Source organism: Suncus etruscus, chromosome 5, assembly GCF_024139225.1.
Source record: "Suncus etruscus isolate mSunEtr1 chromosome 5, mSunEtr1.pri.cur, whole genome shotgun sequence".
NCBI lineage: Eukaryota > Metazoa > Chordata > Mammalia > Eulipotyphla > Soricidae > Suncus > Suncus etruscus.
Genome location: NC_064852.1, coordinates 134,851,248 through 134,871,909, shown reverse-complemented (window position 1 = coordinate 134,871,909; position 20,662 = coordinate 134,851,248).

The window sequence follows — 20,662 nt, the reverse complement described above, 5'->3', positions numbered from 1 at the left end:
TATTTCAAGTTAAATTAATGACAACAAACATGTAACCAGTCCCAGGGAAAATCTATTTTACTCTAGAGTGTTCCTCTACTTGCATAAAGGACTTGTTTCTTATCTCTCTATCAATTAATCATTCCTCCTCACTATTTGCCATTAATTTTTCTTCATATTTCATTATGAACAAAGAAGCAATTAGAAGAAATTTATATTCACTAAATGTAATAATGATTATATTAGATCTCATATCTATCTTTCTTCTCTATTACTTTTATTGATGTATAACTTAATATTCTATGTTAAAGTAAATTTTCATTAAGATATTTTTAAATTCAGGAGTTTAAAGCAAAAAAAAACCTGTAGAGAAATAAATATTAAAATTTTTTAGGATATGAATAGTACTTTCATATTATAATTTTTGTACTACTAACATTTTTATGGATATTTTAATATGTCAAATATTCCCTGTATACTTTATATATTATACATATATGTGTGTTTCTATGTATATATGCATGCCTAATGAGAGCTGACAATAACTTTATGATATAGGTACTATTGTTCTTGATTTACAATGATAAAAGTAAAGGTTGGTACATGAGTTTATTTTCCAAAGTCTTTTTCAAGTAGACCAATAAAAAAAAAGTTTGATGTAGCTTGTCATCCTCTGTTGACAAGGCTAAGTGAATTCTATTGTTTTTTTTCATTGTTTCTATGCTGCATTCTTTGAGGGCTAGACACTAGTTGCTTGTTACTCCATGACTTCTGCACCTATGGGTATGGTTCAGTAGCTACAAGATAAGCCCCATGTGATATACTTGTCCTGTCTGCAGTGTGTGCTAAGCTTTGACCATCTAACATGTTATCTCTCATTTTAACCTATTATTGTATATAACTTCACTGGAACTCACCCTGGGACACCTGCTGATGTGGATTGTAGTTTGCCTAGGACAAAGACTTTTTTGGCACTTTGAATGGCTGGTTTGGGCTATCAGGTAAAAGATATCATGATAAAAATATGATTTTCTGGGATAGAATCTTAGACTCTCTATCTGTTTAACTTAACTAAGAGATAAGAACTTAACTAGGAGATAATAATTTAACAAGAAGATTTAACTTAACCAGAAGAAAGGACCAGTAGAATTAATCAATAAAATAGGAAAAAAGCCAAACAATGTATGTGGCCTTAAAATCAATTGAAAACGGTTTCAAAGATGACAATTCTAAGTACTTTTCAAGAGATTGATTTTGGTAACATGAACAAAACCATTCTGGTAAAGTTATTACATAAAGGGAAAATGGAAGGTTAGAGAAGGATTATACAAGGGCAGGGTTTAGTAGCCTGTCTATTTAGATTAAATAAGAAAATACTATACACTAGGACATTCAAGTTTCTTTTTTATGGTTTTTTTTCTCAAAATTTTGGAGAGGAAAAGATTCAGCCAATTTTGTTTCTGAAGAATGTCCACTTTTTGGCTTGGAGATGGTCTTCTTCTTTACTGAGTTTTTCCTATAATATTGTAATTAGATAATGTGTCAGAATAGATGTTGTGGGTGTTCTAAGCAGAGCTCTTACTTGGTGTGGCAATTTTAACTTCCTGCTGCTTTGAAATCAGCCACCGAATATGTCTAATATTCTAGTAGTAGAATTTTAAACAGAATAGTCATCGATGATGTAAAAAACCAGATGTCTGGAGGGGGAGTAGCTCTAGGGCACTAGATAGATATGAATGAAAAGGAAAAAGTTTGAGCCCAGACATCAAGTGTCACCAAAGTTTTAGCTGAGTCTCTTTCTGCTACCACCTGTTTATAATCTCATTAAACAATCAAACACAGAGGAGTATACAATGTCCAACTCATCATAGTCAACTCTAGGGTACTGAGAAATTTGGTAAATTGGACTTGGGATAGTTTGCAATTTCTCAATGGCTAATAAATTTGAGAGTGAATGGTGCAAACTAAAATCAAGGTTTGGACTTAATTGAGTTACTCAAACACTATAGATAAATAAGAGAGAAAACATATGAAAAAATTTTAAGGAAGAAAATCATGACTTTGTTTTATTTTTCTGGTGTTTAGGGTTAAACAATGTTTGAGATTTTCAGAGAAATGTCATTTATGTAGACAATACAAAGTTAATTATCAGAGCTGAAGATACAGCTTTGGAAGTTTGTGTTATAGAAAAATTTTAAAAAAGGAAGTATGTGACATATAGAGATATAATGTAGATGTGAAAAGAGACAAAGCAAAAGAATTGTACTGACATTTAGAAGCAAAACAGTGATAAGAAAAATGAAATTATCTAAGAAGGTAATCAATATAATTCATTATTCAAATAATTCAAAAAAAAATAATCCAAAACTACAGGGTGATAAACTATGTTAAAATATTCCTTTTTTCTTTTATTCTTCATACTGCTTAAATGATTTCAGGAAATTTTCTCAAGAAAATTATTTTAATCATTTCAAACTGGTTTAGGATATATCCTTTTCAGGCAAGATAAAGTTCTTCATCATAATTAGCAAAGGCCTTCCCAAATGTTTCTTTTATCTCTCCACTTATTCTATTAATTTAGATTGACATTTCAACAGTGAATATAATACTTTTATTGAAACCAGACCTTTCCTATTCTTTGTTTCAAGTACCATCTCTTAATTTTTTTTATAAAAACCCTCAAATATCTATGCAGATTTATCCTTCCATGATAATTTTTTTCATTTTTCTTGAGAAAAATTTTAAACTATAATTGGAGACCTATAAGTGAACCATGAAGTAAATTTAGTATACCCCACCATCATTGAAGTATCCTAAAACAGAAAAGAATATTATAGGCTAGAAAAGCTCATTTAGTAATAATTAGTATAATTTTATGAAAGTTTTTCTTTACTTTTATTTTTGGGACACACAGCTGTGCTTAATGAACTTATTTTATTATTAATTGTTATTGAAAATATGACAGGATATGTCAAATTATTACTTCCTTGTTTTAGGCTTTGGAGTTTGTAGACTAGTTTATTATAAAAAACATGAGTAAAATATTGGATATGTGATGTTTGAGTCTGATTGAGTTACTTAACTCTTGATGGAAGTTTGATAGATAGTATGGTATTCATATATTCTCACTGGGGGTAAAAAATGTGTGCATTCGGACAACTAAAGTTGAAAGAATTAGGAAAAAGAGGAAAAATCAAATTGAATAATTGTAGATTCTTGAAGAAATTGGTGTCTAAAAAAGGTGCACTGGTGAAGATTGTTGTAGATTGTATGACTAACTCCAATATGAACAACTTATTTGAAAAATAATTTATTATAAATAAGGTATAACCACTGTATTTAAATAAATAAAAGTAAAGCTGGTAAAGGACTAAAGAAAAAAAGATACTGAAATGATGAAATAATAACTTTAGTGCTAAAATAATATTTGTCTAAGATATGATTTAGTAAGTAGAAGAGATAACAAATAGATCAAAAAGAAAAGTTTTCCATTGGATTTAGCAACATGGTGGCAGTGATGAACTTATCATGATTTATTTTGGTAACATTGGCAGGGTGGCACTGGAATGGTAAGAAAATTAGAAAGAAAATCATAAACTAAGAACAATAAATATAACATTTGATAAAGTTAAGTATGTCCTTTTGGGAGTTGGAATGTGCATATTTAGAATGATGAATAAATTCTTGTCATATGACCAAAGAAGCACCTGTTCCTATTACCTACTTTTTCTTCAAATAATTAATATAGCTGTGATAAAAAGAATGTTTATTATTGTGACTTAGGAATGGAGCTATAATTCAGCAGGTAAGACACTCTCATTTCATGCATCCTACCTGAGTTTGATCCCTGGATTCCTTATGGTCCTTTGAGTCCTGCCAGGATTAATCCCTGATAAAATTTTAAAAGCTATTATGCCAAAGGTGTTTATTTCCAATTTATTCCATATTTTTCTGTGCCCACGCAAATGACAATTGCCACACACACACACACACACACACACACACACACACACACACATTTTTAAAATGTATTTCCCATCTCTGGAGAAAAAATGGGAGCATACTAAATCTTAGGCTATTGCATTAATGACTTTATAGGTGATACAATAAGATTCACAAATATAGTTGCTAATGAACTCTCTCCCCTTCTTTCATATTTTTAATTCTTTGTTCTCTTTCTATTTCTTAATAACTTTGCTTTCTGTCATACCAAAACAAATATATTATGATCAGTTATGTCAACAGTGTGATATATTTTCTTTACATAAATAATTAAAAAAATTAAAATAAATGAATACCTAAAAGGTAAAAAAAAAAAAACCATTAGGTGTAGACTTAAAACTAAGAAAAATATCATAACTAGCTAAATTTTAATTTAATTTTATTAATACATTATTTAAGAAAGATAAAGCTATTCTAATTTTTCTCTGTGATAATTTTTAGATCCTTGAAAATTATGCAGTTGCCTAAGTTCTGTTAAAAGTACCAGAAAAGACTGTGATTGAAGAATTATTTCTTAACTTATTATATTCTAAGAATGTTAACATATCTGATCACAGAAGTCTGTATTCTATTATTATATTATATAACTAGAAAAAATTCTAGAAATATATTCCTTGGGTCTTACATTCTTTTGACTCTAGGAATACTAGAGATTCTCCGTTAAACTGAGCATTTATTTACCTGAAATGGTTATAAAGTAGGTAGAATCTTAGGCCTTACCTTGAGTATATGAGTTGGGTGGGGAGTTTATTATTTTTATAAATGAAAGAGTTAATTTGATTTTTATACTGACACCAAATTACAACTTAATAAAAGTCAGGGACCTAAATGTAACCAAATTTATACATTTATATCTTCTCAACTTAGTCTGAAGTTGTACCTAAATGATAACATCTCCTGGTGACAGAAAAAAATGAGGAATATAACAAAGACATCCTAAATTAGGTGCACCTAAATTAAGTGCAACATCTTGGTGCAGGAAGCTTATCTTCTGAATGAGTTTTAGTGCATTTTAAGTCCTGATAGTAGAGAGGATTTTGCATATCTGAAGTATAGAGGGAAGATATGGTTCTGATAGAAAAGTGGGATGCTAAGTTGAATACCTACCCCTTACTCTATTAATAAATGTCAGGGTTTAGTGGGGAAAATTTGAGATTATTTCTGGAGTTATTAATTTCTTCCACTATTGCTAAAAGCATGAAAGAAGTTGATAGGACAATTCTTTTGTAGTGCTTAACTTGTACATTTTAGGCATTTACAGGTTTCTCGTTGTTAGACAAATGTAAAAGTAACCTAAAATAAACCTCAGTTCCCAAGATTGAAACAGTTTCGATCTTACTTCAGAATTCATTGGCATGAAGGGAAAATTCTCATAGCTGCATAGGTTAGATTAAAGATTTTCCATTTTCAGTTGCCATTCTCTTACACTGCTCTGCACTGTAGTGGATACTTTGGGGATAGAAGCTACAATTCTGAGCTTTTCAAAAGATAAAAATATCTGACATCATAAAATAGATACCATTGTTAAAAATGTGTCTTGAATAATCATCATTATTGCTTAAAATTCAGTAGAACTTGTTTGTAACACAGGATAAGCTTAGTAAGACTATGGTGCATATACAATTTGAGCTTTTATTCCTCATATTTTTGGTTAATTTCTGTCTCAAAATTAGGCTCCAATGTAACTTTGGAAGTACTGTCTTATCTTTTGCCAAAAGAATTATTTCTGTTCTTGAGACCACGCAAGCTAGTATTCCTTTAAATTATTTTTGGGGGGGGCATATGAAGCTGAGTTCTGGGCCACACCTCGCTCTAGATCAGAAATCGTTCTTAGCAGGCTTGGGGAATCATATAGGATATTGGGAATCAAACCCAGGTTGGTTGAACGTAGGGCAAATGCCCTATCTGCTGTGCTATTACTTTGCCCCCCCCAATTTATTTTTTGCTATTTCATTTATAATAAATTTTTTTTTAATTTTTTTTATTTTAATTATGACAACAAAGATGCAAAGAAAGAGGACAGGGTAAAGTTACAGTGGAAGCCCAATCACCCATAAACAGGATTCTCAGTAGTCCCATCGATGCTATCCCAGCCTTATACTTTCAGCCAAAGAACATTAAGAAAAACAAAACTGAACCCATGTACCATACAATTACTTTGTCCCTCAAATCCCCCGTTGTAGTACATATTATTTCTTAGCAGCACACCATATAATCTAAAGATATTAGACTTATGTAACTCTTTAAACATTGAGGGCAAAGTACATTTATCTAGATCCATGCACATGCTTACTAGTTTAAATTAACCTCAAAAGTTTTAGTGGGTTGTTTTTCTTAAGGATTGGAGTCAAGGGACCATAGTAAAAAACGATATTAAAGTGGCATTTGTTTGCATAGGCCCACCAAAACATAAGGGACATGGAAAGACAAATTATGGTCTAAATAGATGGAGACCCTACCCCTGAAGTTTCCTGGCACAGGACTGACTCTAGGCTCCAGGCAAACTAGTTTGTCCAATTCAAGTCATCGTCTGTAGTGGCAATACACCTCCATTCCTCACATAGTCTCTGTTGTTGGTATCATGCTTCTGTATTAAAGATCCTGGAGTCTACATGTCTCCTATAGCAGTCAGGATGATGCAGAGCATTCTCTCGTTTCATCTCACACTTAAGGGGCAATAGAGAGAACCATGTCCTGTAGAGCAGGTCATTGTTGTTGTCACGTCTTCTCAGTGTAAACGAAGGTGTCTTTTTAGGAGGTCGATGTCAGACCCTTGGTAGTGTCTTTCCTGGTAGAGGACTGCTTCCAACTGTTGCTATAAAAGACCTTGGATGTTTCCTAGATAGCGTGCCTGGTTCCAGTGTGAATGGAGAATGCCCATTCATCTGAGGCCTGTGCCAGGTCATTATATCAATGGTCAGGGTGTAAGGTACATTGTAATGAGATTTATTAGATAATAACTAATCTGTATGTATAGTGTTTTCCCATTTTAATGTGTCTATGCAAACAAGGATCAATGCCATGAAGCGTTATTGGTGCATTTGGAGGCAATAGGAACAAGACCAGCAATTTCCATGACATAGTTCAATCATAGGCATCAAACTGAGGGACAGTTCCACCAACAATCCTTACTATACAGCTTACAAAGAAAAGACAAGATGAAAAGTGGATAGAAAAATGATGGTAGAAGAATATATAGAGAGTTACAGCAGTTAAAGAAAATAATCATAAAATATTCAAAATATATCTGTGTTCAATATGTGTTCGATTTATGTCCTTCTAAATAGTTCTGAGATTTGTAAGATCTACTGTATGTCTTTGGACAGAGATTAAAACTGTTTGTTACTGAAGGTAAGAAGTGTAAATCAGGGGTACTGGTGGTTGGGAGGAGCATAAGTTCGCGCGGGGGCGCTAGCCCCCGCGCGGTTTCAAAATGTAGACTGGTATGAAATTGCCAGTGACAGCCTGAGTATAGCTGAGCAATTATCTGCCACCACCCAGATCAAACGCCACCCTATAAGCCAACCCTGGAGCAGGTCAGGCCCAGGTCCGGGACCCCCTACCCTAGGCCAGGCCAAAAGGCCGCTGGCACATGCGGAGGTCTGCCAGCTGCCCGCCCGTGCTGCTAAAAATCCTGCTCCAGGAAGGGAGAGAGAGACCCTCCCAAGCCTGAAGGACAGGGATTTAAGCCCAACCTAGGCCGGTCCCCAGACCCGGCCTGGGAGTGGGGAAAAACCCAGGGTGCCCCATCAGCTCCTCCCAGAAACCCACCTGGAGATCCGGAGGAAAGGGGGAGAGGGGGGCCGGGTGACCCAGATCCTCATTTATAATAAATTTTGAGCTTTTGAATCATGTACTTCGTTGTGAAAGTTGAGATATTCTAATCTTATATGTATTTATTTAATTCTTCCTTTATAAAATTAATATTATTATCATATCACTAACAGTTATAAGAATACATTGCATATCTTAAAACTAAAACTGGATCTTAAAACTTTATAATAATTCTACTTTAAATAAAATAAGCCATTTTATTTATAGCTGAGGATAATTGATGGCAAAATTAAAATCAGGGTTTAAACCAGGATTCACCACTTAGAAGACAATACCTTAGTTCCCCCCCTTTTTTTAAATATTTTAAATATTTTTTATTTAAACACCTTGGTTACAAACATGATTGTGGTTGGGTTTCAGTCATATAAGATGACACCCCCCATCACCAGTGCAACATTCCCACCACAGTGTCCCAAATATCCCTCCTCCCCACCCCGCCCCCACATGTACTCTAGACAGTCTTTTTTTTGGGGGGGGGCCACACCCATCTGATGCTCTGGGGTTACTCCTGACTAAGTGCTCATAAATTGCCCCTGGCTTGGAAGGACCATATGGGAGGCTGGGAGATCTAACCACGGTCCTTCCTTGGCTAGCGCTTGTAAGGCAGACACCTTACCTCTAGCGCCACCTCACAGGCCCCTAGACAGGCTTTCTATTTCCCTTATACATTCTCATTGTTGGGATAGTTCACAATGTAGTTATTTCTCTAACTAAGCTCATCACTCTTTGTGGTGAGGTTCATGAGCTGGGCAGTAATGTCTAGCTCTCCTCTCTTTTGTCTCTGAAAATTGCTGAGAAATGTCTTTCATTTTTCTTAAAACCTATAGATGAATGAGACTATTCTGTGTCTTTCTCTCTCTGACTTATTTCACTCAGCATAATAGATTCCATGTACATCCATGTATAAGAAAATTTCATGACTTCATCTCTCCTGACGGTTGCATAATATTCCATTGTGTATATGTACCACAGTTTCTTTAGCCATTCATCTGTTGAAGGGCATCTTGGTAGCTCCCTTTTTTTGCTCCCTCCTAGTTCTACAATCAACAGTTATCAGGATGTGCTGGGGGCCATATGCAGTGTCTGGGATTGAGCCTAAATTGGCTTTATGCAAATGAAGTATCTTCCACAATGTAATCTGTCTGGCCTCATTTAAAATTTTTAATATAGGGCTAGAGAGATAGCACAGCAGTAAAGTATTTGACTTGCATGCAACCCAGGATAGACCTTGTTTCGATACCTGGCATCCCATATGGTTCCTGGAGCCTGCCAGGAGTGATTTTTGAGTGTAGAGCCAGGAGTGACCCCTGAGCACTGCCAGGTGTACCCAGAAAATCAAAAAATTAAAATAAAAATTTTAATACATTTTTTCACCTTCTCTGTTAATTCCTATATACTTGATATATTTCTATTCAATTATAAACAAAATTTATTTTATTTATCTTTCAATTTATTGTGGAAGAAATAAACATAATTATATATTGATTTCTATAAATATAATAAATTGTTTTATTGTTTCCATAGTTTTTAGCTATGTCTTAGGGTTTTCTTTGTGTATAACCATGTCATCTACAAGTAATATGCTTAGTTCTTTTTCATTTGAATTTATTTCATTTATTTTTCTTCCATCTAAATGTCAAGGACCTTCAAACGAAGTTAAATAACAGTGGTGAAATGCTTCCTGCTTTTTACCATTGAATGTGATGTGAACTATAATTTTATTGCATATGTAGACCACGTTGTGCTCCTTTTTTTCCTATTTTGTTGAAAGCTTTTATTATAAACAGCAAATTTGCTAAAGTTTTTTTTTATCTACTAATAGAATTATATTTTATATTTCCTTTTTTAATGTGGAAAATGATGTTTCATTAATGTATTTGCTTTACTGAGTTATTCTTGCCTCCCTTGAATTAATCAAAATTACTTGTTATGTATGATCTTTTTACTGTTTTGTTGAAATGGTTGACATAACGTTTTGTTCAGGATTTGTGCAACTATGTTCTTCCAGGATATTGAGCTGTAATTTACTTATTTTGCATGTGATGCCTCTGCCTGTTTTTTAACAAGATTCAATTGGATGCTATAGAAACTGTTTCTGCTTCTTTCACTTTTTAGAAGAAATAGAGAGGAATGAATAATAGGGTATCTATGAAAGTTTTATAGAACTACCTAGTAAAATTTGTAACTCTTTTAATTTTCTTTAGAGCCTTACATGGGTAGATTGTTTTTATTTTGATCTGTTTTCATAATTCTGACCTCTAACAAGTGAGCTTATTCTTTTGTTTACTGCCACTTTATAGAAATGTTAAGAAAATATAAGATATCAAAACATTTAGATTGCAGCAAAAGAAGCAAATATAGAGTTATCAATAAAGAAAAAGTTACTAGGAAATGCAACCATTATCATCAAGAAGATTGTCCTTATGGTATAACAGAAAGCACTAAAGCACTAAACAAAGCACTAAAAACAAATTACTATATAATTATTTCCTTTCTTGTCAAGTTGTTACTGCAGTGAATCTTACAAATGCAACATCTTGACATTTCAACAAAAGGCCCAGGTAAAACTAAGAAAAATTTCCTCATTAAATTTTTAATTTTAAATTTGTGAAAAGTATATGTAAATTGAAAACTGCATGTATAGTCCTTCTATTTTATACATGATGATGCTTTATATACAATAGTGAAAAGTAAAATATATAAAATTTTCAATGAATATAGTATCACCACATATTAAGAAAATTATGATGATATGGAACTTTACAGTGATTTTTATTTTGAAGAATATGTATGGAACAAAAATAAGTAACCTTGATGAAATATAGATTTAGGTAAAGCTAAATTTCTTATAGATTTTAAGACTAATGGTGCTTGATGCAATAAGAACCTTATTTACAATGATATATTATTTACATTTAAAAATTTCCAACTTTGGGGGTCGGAGAGATAGCATGAAGGTAAGGTGTTTGCCTTTTATGCAGAAGGCCAGTGATTCAAATCCCGGCATCCCATAAGGTCCCCTGTGCCTGCCAGGAGCAATTTCTGAGCATAGAGCCAGAAATAACCCCTGAGCACTGCTGGGTTTGACCCAAAAATAAAAAACAAACAAACAAACCAAAAATTTCCAACTTTAAACTTTGTGTGCTTGATCTTAAACGAGTCTTAATTTTTTTCATTTTTACATTGTTCTCACCAAAACATTTTTGTTTCTTAACTTTAATACGAAATTAAGTCAAATTAAATATTGATGAGAATAGAAAATGTCTGAAAGATTAAAAATATTTGTTTTATATTTTATTGTTTTTTGACATTTTTAATACTTTTATAAAATCTCCTACTATTTATTTTAACAAAATTATTTATTAAACAAATAGATTAAACATATATAAAAGTTAAGTTTAATATATAATATAATTAATTTGTCTGGGGTGGGCCATATTCAGTGGTACTCAGAATTTACTGTTTTAGGGCTCATTCCTGTTGGAGATTATTGGAATAGTAAAACCAGGGTTAGAATGATGGTCAGTTGCTTGCAAAGCAAGTAACTTCTTCCCTATAGTAGCTCTCTAAACCTATCATTTATTTATTAAGGATAACATAGGTGATTTTTACAAGTAACCATAAAAACATCATGTCTTTTTAGTATTTCTTTTATTGCTGAAAGCTCATTTTAAAAATGATTACTGGAGAAAAAAATAAAATTTTACTGTAAGGTCCCTATTATATGCCAGTGTTATAACATTAGAACATGAACGTAAATATTCATAGGGAGCTCATAGAATATTTTTAATAAATTTATTTTCTGTCTTTAGATTCATGTACACTGAGCATGGGATGAAATTAAGTGCATGAAGAATGAGGTCCTTAGTATTTATTTGTGTTTATACTCTAGCTCCCAGAATTTCTTCTTATGTTGGGATTAATGATGATTAATGTTTTATGAGAAAATATTACCTGACTGGGACCTTTTCTTAGTCTTTGAAAGACAGGAAAGTCTGGTAACATGACTCAAAATTGTAGACCAATATGCAGGCATGTAGGGGAGTCTTTTATTTCTACGAATGAGTCTTACACTAAACTGGGACTTGACCCACAATCAGATTTTATCCTGAAAGAACTTGAAAATGTTTATAGAAAACAAAACACTGCCTTACACTTCATGGCTTGTTTCTCTCCTTTTAAGCAAGTAATTTTTCAATCTCTTATGTAGAAAGACAGTGCTCAATAAACAGAGCATGCTGAGCATAATTTGCCTTTTACTTGATGACTCAGTATCATCACACTGAACATTGGTTAGTACACTCAACTGTATTAGGAAGATGCCCCTAAGAGCTATTAAGACATGCAGTACAGTTTGTTCCAAATAACTAACTGCTCCCAGATGACCTAAATGTTCCAGACTACAGTTGCTACTCTGTACAATGTACACTTAATAGAAAATAGGTTCTTGTGGACTATATAGGTTGGTATCTGTGTTGTGAGGCTAGATCAAAACACATTACTGATGTTCCTGACTGTTCTATAAAGCACATCTCTCTCCCATTCTTATTTACTTCATAACACTTTTTTATTATGTCACTATTTATAGCATACTTACTCACCACATGAGTGATATATAATGGTAGTAACTATTCTGTTTATTGTTCCAAATGTTTAAGCATATTTATTTATTTATATTTACATATTTATTTATAAACAATTATTTTTATTTTTCATAAAAATATTATTAACTAGTTTTCCTATGCAATTTGTTGCCTTTAACCTACTTCTAATTCTCTCTATATAAACAATAGTGGTAAGTTGCCATTATAATTTTAGTAAATAGATTTATCTACTGATATTTAGTCCAGGAATCTGTTCTTTGCTCTTTGCTAATATATCAACATTTAAAAAATATTCTTTAAAAAGATAAGCAATAACATCTCCAAACTTGATATACCTCATTAAAAACTAAATTCTAGAACCTAAAATTTTATTTAAAAGTAAATACAAATGTTTGCAACAGGAAAAAAAAAATAACTTGGGACAGAAAATAGTGAGGTAGATAAGGCAATTCTTTGCATCTGGTAGGTAAAGGGTTTTTCCTGTACAGCATTTGATTCACTGAGTTTTGCAGATAAGTGATCTTCTACTGCAAAGCCAAAAGGAAAACCTGAGTATGATTGAATATGTCCCCAAAATTAAAAAGGAAAAAAAACAACAGCAACAAATCTTAATAAAGTTGGTTAAATGACCCGCTAACAAATTCAGGAAGAATTCAAAGAATGTGTCCAGGAGAAAAAAAAATCCAGATATTTTAGACAAACAATTTTGCTATGCATGTACTAAGTAATAATTATCATAGTCCTTTTATATTTTTAAGAAAGAAATATTTTGAAGTATATATGTACATTATACATGATGTAATATCACTGAAGTATAAACTAAGTATTGATAAAAGTAAATACAATTACCAGGGAAGACCCTACTGCTGCTCTGACATCGATCTACTTAAAAGAATCTTCCCTTGAGACTGAGAAGACTGAACAACAATGACCTGTTTACTGAACAGGGCTTTCTGCATTGCCCTTTTAATTGTGAGTGGAAATTAGAGGACACTCCGCACCATCCTGACTTCAATGTAGGATATACAGATTCCAGGATCTTCAATACAGAAACATGATACCAACAACAGAGACTGTGTGAAAAGTAAAACTAGTGGCACTACAGACAATGACCTGGATTGGACAAACTAGTTTGCCTGGAGCTTAGAGTTGGTCTTATGCCAGGAAACTTCAGGGGTAAAGTCTCCTTGTATTTAGGCCAAGGCTTTTCTTTCCCATGTCCCCATATTTTGGTGGGTCTATGCAAATGATAGTTGCCACTCTAACACAGTTTTTACTGTGCTCCTTTAACTCTAAACCTTGAAAAAAACCCACTTAAACTTTTGAGGTTAACTTAAACTAATATGCATGTGCATGGAAATGTAAAAAACTACTATGCCTTCAAGTTTAAGGAGTTACATAAATTTTACGGCTTTAGATTGCTTGGTGTACCACTAAGAAATGTTATAATGTACTACAATCTGGGGTCTTGAAGGACAAAGTAATTGTACATGGGTTCGGTTTTATTTTTTTTAATGTTCCTTGACTGTAAGATCAAAATTAAGGTGTCAGCAGGGGGATTTCTTCTGAGAACTCTGTTTTTGGGTGATTGCCCTTTCACTGTAACTTTACCTTGTCCTCTTTCTTTGCATCATTGTTCACATAATTAAAAATAAATAAAAAATTAATCATTAAAAAAAGTAAATACAATTGATCATAATTATAAAGTTACATAAATCAAATGAGATAAGAACCATATTTCCCCAGATACATATATTTAATATTTATTTAGTATCATTACAGACTGGGGTCGAAAAGATAGCATAGTGGTAGGATGTTTGTCTTGCCTAAAGCCTAGACCCAGGATGGGTGGCGGTTTGAATCCCAGCATCCTGTGTGGTCCCCCAAGCCTGCCAGGAGGGATTTCCGAGTCAATTTCTGAGTAAATCATGAGTAACTCCTGAGCATTACCGGGTGTGACTCAAAACTAATATATGTATGTGTATATATGCATATATATATATATATAATATACTATGTATCATTACAGACTTAAAAGAGAAAAGCATGGCCTTAATATGATAATAAATATATGTCAAGGGGAACACAGCTATGTTATCATGAAACACTGAATCATCTTTAACATGAGCACTGATGGCATAAGAATTAACATTATATGTATACCTTTTGTTAAAAGAATTTGGAAGAAAAATAAAAGACACATGGGGGTATTAAATATTTCTATGAAAAATAAACGGGCACATTTGTTGAACACTAAGAAAGTGTAGCACAACAGATGTAAATATTTCTAAATTATCCTTCCCATGTGGATAAATAAACATTTTCATGAAAATAGGATCCTTTCAATTAAATGTTTGATATTAGATGTTAGAATTTTCAAAGAAATGTTCTAGAATGTGGTGGGGATATGGCATGTAAATGATCAAATGTACTATACTAATCACAGTCTTTTTCAGCACAAACATGGATGTGTGATCTTAGAAATAATCTGAGATGGGGTGTATGACTGGATCAGCATTTTTGTGAACTCATCACATCCTTATTTAAAGCAGTTAATTCAAGAACGTGTTCAAGTGGTGTTTATTTAAAAAGAACAAGTGGATCAGCTAGTGGGAACTTTTAGAGCTATTTTAAACTATTGCCAGTTTGAGTTGCTCCTCTTTAATAATACTTATATCTGCATGATCTTTTGCTTCTTTCACAGACCTGCCCTCTCTGTAGGTTTGTAACTCATGGTAAATATGAGGGATAGGGTGGCTTGTGTAACAAAAATTTGGGAAGATGGTTAAGAAAGATTTTGAAGACAAACCGTGAAACAAAGATCATAATCCTGTGAATAAAGTTTTGTTTCCTCCTCCCAACCTTCTATACAATTTTACTTGGGACAGTTCCTTGCAAATATAAATAAGAAGTTTTGAAAACATATTTCCCAGATTTACTTCAGAAAAGTGGCAGGCCAACAACAAAAACTCCAGCACAGTCAGTATATTGAGGAAAATATAATGCAATAAACTTTTTTCCTGTAGGAAAACTTATTTATATATAACTAAACTGGTGATTAATAGCATATAAAATACTATGCACTTATATTACAAAAATTAAGAAAAAGAGATATTAGGAACTTAGCAAACTATTCAATAAATCACGATGGTGTAGAGAACCTAAAAGGGAGAACCTGCAATTTTGTAATATAGGAAAAAGTCCATAACTGCATTTTTGTGAACTCATCACATCCTTATTTAAAGCAGTTAATTCAAGAACGTGTTCAAGTGGTGTTTATTTAAAAAGAACAAGACTAGACTAACATTCATTCACAATGTGTAGCAATATTATATTATTTTAAAGCAGAGAAAGTAAAATTAATGTGATCTTGACAATAAATAGAAATAACTTGTCCAAATTTATTTCTCCAGTGTGCTTAAACAACAAAAACTTTTATACACATAAAAATAATAAAAATCTTCTTAAGCACATTTATAGAAATCTTTATTTACTTATTCCCATCTCAGAACAAGTTAGCACAAGTACCTTGACTTCTTTTAATTATTTAACTGAGGTCATAGTCAGTGAAGAAAAGGCAATAAAAAGTACAAAGAAGTACAAATTATAAAACATAAAATAATTGTCTCCATTCACAGATAGTTCAATTACGTGTACAGGTTACTACAAATTTATAAATATTATTAGAACTAATTAATTTAGCAAGGTTTTATGTTATAACAACCTCCAATTCAATAAATAGTCTCAGAACATCACCTAAGCAGATTTTTGTTGACATTTTTGGGCTGTATTCCAGTATAGTGGGGTGTTAATGAGTCTTAAACTTTTAATTAAATTTTGGAAAAAATCATGTTGGTAGAATTATATATATTTGCTAATTTAATATGCATCTAAATAATAGTGATTTTTTTTTTTTTTGGTTTTGTGTCACACCCAGCAGAGCTCAGAGGTTACTCCTGGCTCCATGCTCAGAAATCGCTCCTGGCAGGTTCGGGGACCATATGGGATGCCGGGATTCGAACCAATGACCTTCCGCATGAAAGACAAACACCTTACCTCCATACTATCTCTCCAGTCTCCAGAGTGTTGTATTTTTATAAGGTTAAATGGAAAATAAAGGAAACTAGAAAGAATTAAAATGTTATTGCATATATATGTAGAACTATATAAATAATAGTCAATTTATTTTGCATAAAGACACTAAAATTATTCAATAGAAAATGTATGTTTTTTTTTTCCAAAAAACAAGAATGGAAAATGAATTTCTTGATTTAGAGAAAATATAACAGCTTCTCATGCTATATATAATGCCTAAAAATGGGTCATCGATGTACAAATAAAGCTAAAGCTATGAACTTTTTAGGGAAAATATATGGTTACATCTTAAGAATTTCAATGTGAACTAAGTATTTTTAGAATAGACATATGCACAAAATATCAACACAGAGGGAAAATGATAAATATGGTTTCATGATACTAAAATCTTTTGCTCATCCAAAGATATAAGTAAGGAAATAGGTAGGCGTATAAAAATTGTAAGACTTCAAGAGCCCTAGTGATATATAGTACAGTGGGTAGGGTATTTGTCTTGCACACGGCTGACCTGGGACCATCCTGGTTCATTCCTCACTCAGCATCCCATATGATCCCCTAGCTTGCCAGGAGTGATTTCTGAGAGCAGAATCAGGAGTAAGTAATCCTAAAAGCTGCCTGGTGTGGCTTCCAAACCCCCCCCCAAAACAAAACAAAATAAAATAAAACAAAAGACCAGTAAATATTGTCATTAATTGTATTTATATTAAAATGTTTAAAATGATATTAATAATCTTTAGACAAACCAACTAAGTAATAGTGATGAAAGCTTTCAATAAACTCATACACCAGAGATTTAGGTCCTATAATTCATCATGAAATGAAAATTAAAATCATTTTTTAAATACATGCATGATATGTTTAAAACTGATAAGAAGGCAACTCAAATATTAAAAGTCCGGTAATCACAAAAATTTATACAGTATTAATAGGAGGTAGATAGAATTTTGTTTTGAGAAGATTATTTTGTCAGTTACTTTTAAATTAAAATTTGGGAGAAGTTGGGGCTAAGAATGCCAGAGGAAATTCTTCATTAGCATTCTCCTATAAATGTGGCAAGTTTGTACTAAAATTTTGGATAATCATAGAATTTTGCATGAGATGCATCACTCTAAAGGGAGGAAAGCCCAGTAAGATTTGGAGCCCCCCCCCCCCCCCGTCAGACATTATCTCAGCAAGCAAATTACCATTATAAAGCATGGAAGAACACAAAGACTTACTGAACTGGCCTAAGGAAAAAAGATATTCAAAGTACTTCAGACTGTTCTGGGCTATGTATGGGCTATCTCTGTGTTCCCAAACTCTCGGCTCATTTGTAAAATATCTGAAAGGAAGCATGAGTCTGCAAATTACACCTAGGGATGAAGGGATTAAAACCAATAAGAGACATAGTAGGTTTACATTCCAGCTGGAAAATACCATTTCTGAGTGACACCTGTTCTGCCCAAGTCAGTTGAGCAAAGGAGTGGCATTTATCCTAATCAAATAGAGTCAGTTCTTCCAGTTTAGGATGGTTATTTGCATGCAGGCCATGCCTCTTAAATGACACTCAGCTAGCAAGGGAGTTCCTTGCCTGCAGAATGACCATTCAAAGACAGAGGGTTGGGGAGAATATATGTGGGGTGCTATAATTGAGTCTAGCAGCCTCTTTCAAAAGAATTATCTAAATTATAAACTTGCTTCCTTGCAGTCTAACTTTCCAAACACTGTAAGTGGGGCCACAGAAAGGAAGCTAAGGGCTTACTATTCTGAAAATTTTCACAGAACTTAACAAGAAAAAAAAAATTTAACCTCATCAAAAAGTGGGGAGAAGAAATGAACTGACAATCCCTCAAAGAAGAAATATAAATGACCAATCTTTTGGCATGAAAAAATGCTCCACATCACTAATCATCAGGGAAACGCAAATCAAAACAACAATGAGGTACCATCTCACACCACAGAGACTGGCACACATCACAAAGAACAAGAACAATCAGTGCTGGCAGGGATGTGGAGAGAAAAAAACTCTCATTCACTTCTAGTGGGAATGCTTTCTAATCCAGCCTTATGGAAAACAATATGGAGATTCCTCAAAAGACTTTGAAAAGAAATTGAGCTCCCATATGATCTAACTATACCACTTCTAGGGATATACCCTAGGAACACAAAAATAAAATTAAAAAATCCCTTTCTCACTTCTATATTCATTGCAGTGCTATTTACAATAGCCAGACTCTGGAAACAACCAAGATGCCCTTCAACAGATGAATGGCTAAAGAAACTGTGATACATATACATAATAGAATATCATGCAGCCATCAGGAGAGATGAAGTTATGAAATTTTCCTATACATGGATATACATGGAATCTATTATGCTGAATGAAATAAGTCAGAGGGAGAGAGATACAGAATAGTTTCATTTATCTCTGGGTTTTAAGAAAAACAAAAGACATTATTGTAATAATGCCCAGAGACAACAGAGATGAGTGTTGGAAGAACTGACTCTGGATGTGAAGCTCACCATATAGAGTGGTGAGTTTAGTTAGAGAGATGACTACACTATCATGACAATGTTACTGAGTGAGAGAAGTCGAATGCCTGTCTCGAATGCAACCAGGGTGTGGGGAAGGAAGGAGATAGGGGACATTGGTGGTGGGACGGTGTCAGTGGTGAAGGGAGGTTTTCTTTTTATGGCTGAAACCCAAATACAATCATGTATGTAATCATGGTGCTTAAATAAAGAAAAAAAGAAAATTTTGGGATACTGTTTACCATTCAGCTCCTCTTAGTATAGATACTCAGACTCCAGGGACACCAGTGACCTTGAAATCTAACAACTCAGGGAATTTTCAATACAGAATTCTCTGCTCACTCACATCCATAGCACTTGAACTTTGGTACGTATGGACCATCTGACAATTGAATGTTAATGAAGGCAATGCAACCAGTCTGTTTGAACACTAAAATTTGTGATTTTCCGACCATTTTTGCCAATTCTACGTAAGCAGGGTACATAGTTACCCAGGGAAACTAATGTTTCTGAATATCCAGTGGCAGCATAAGTCAGCTCAAATTTCATGGTGTCATGGGATGCTTCCAAGATCCACTGAACTTTGGCATTACAGTTGGTGCCAGATTCCAGAAAATGAACATTTCTTGGTACCTAAATCACGTAATCATCTTGCTACTACACTGCTATTGGATACTTGTCACTGTGTTTCCAGTTGCTGGCCATATTTGCTAGATTCTGACACCATAATCATTTCCAAGCATGGACATTGTGAAACCCTGTGACCTGTAAAGGCATCTGGAGCTTAGTATCGTTAGCTGCTACAGGGCACTGGTAAACACAATTAGCAGTTGTTTAGACTGAACCAAACTCAAAATTATAGTTCTGTTATATAATTTATATTATGAAATGCCAAACTTCATCTCAGTTGAATAGACTTTTGTTTTTAGATCTTCTGTAGCACCAGGTATAATTAAAAAATTGAAATTTATTTACATCAAGTTATGACTACATAAACCTGTGAAAAACTGCAAGCATAACAGGAATTGGGAAGGGTGGACCACACCCAGTGATGCTCAGGGGTTACTCTTGGCTATGCACTCAGAAATTGCTCCTGGCTCAAGGGATCTAGGTTCAATTCCAAGGCATTTCCAGTCCAACCGCCATCACAGGAAGTGCACCCAAGTCCAGTTACTGTTACATCAACTGGTAGTGAAAAATAGAGACAAATCTAAAATTATAACAATAAGAGGAGAGAGTCATTATCCTATGGCTTATTTAAATGCTCCATGAAATTTGTCCCTTTCTTCTCCTAATCTTTGGTCTGAGATCTGATTTTACTAGAGGGTACGACTTATTGCTGAGACATATGCCAAGGATCCCCAGTGATGTATACCCTTCATCGTATCAGCAGAAATCAACCTCAGAGTTGCCCTATAATTTGGAACTTGCTGCAAAACATCCAAAGATAGTTTCAAAGGGTGTCTATCAAAGAATGTACTATGAGGCAATACCTGTGCAAAATGCAGAGGTATGTCCCTTACGGTAGACTGAGGAGATCTTCACCAGAAACAGAAAATGCCTTTTTCTCTTTAGTAGCTACTGCTGGCAAATACATCTTAGTTGGTACCATATCTACAGGATGTTGCAGATCTGGA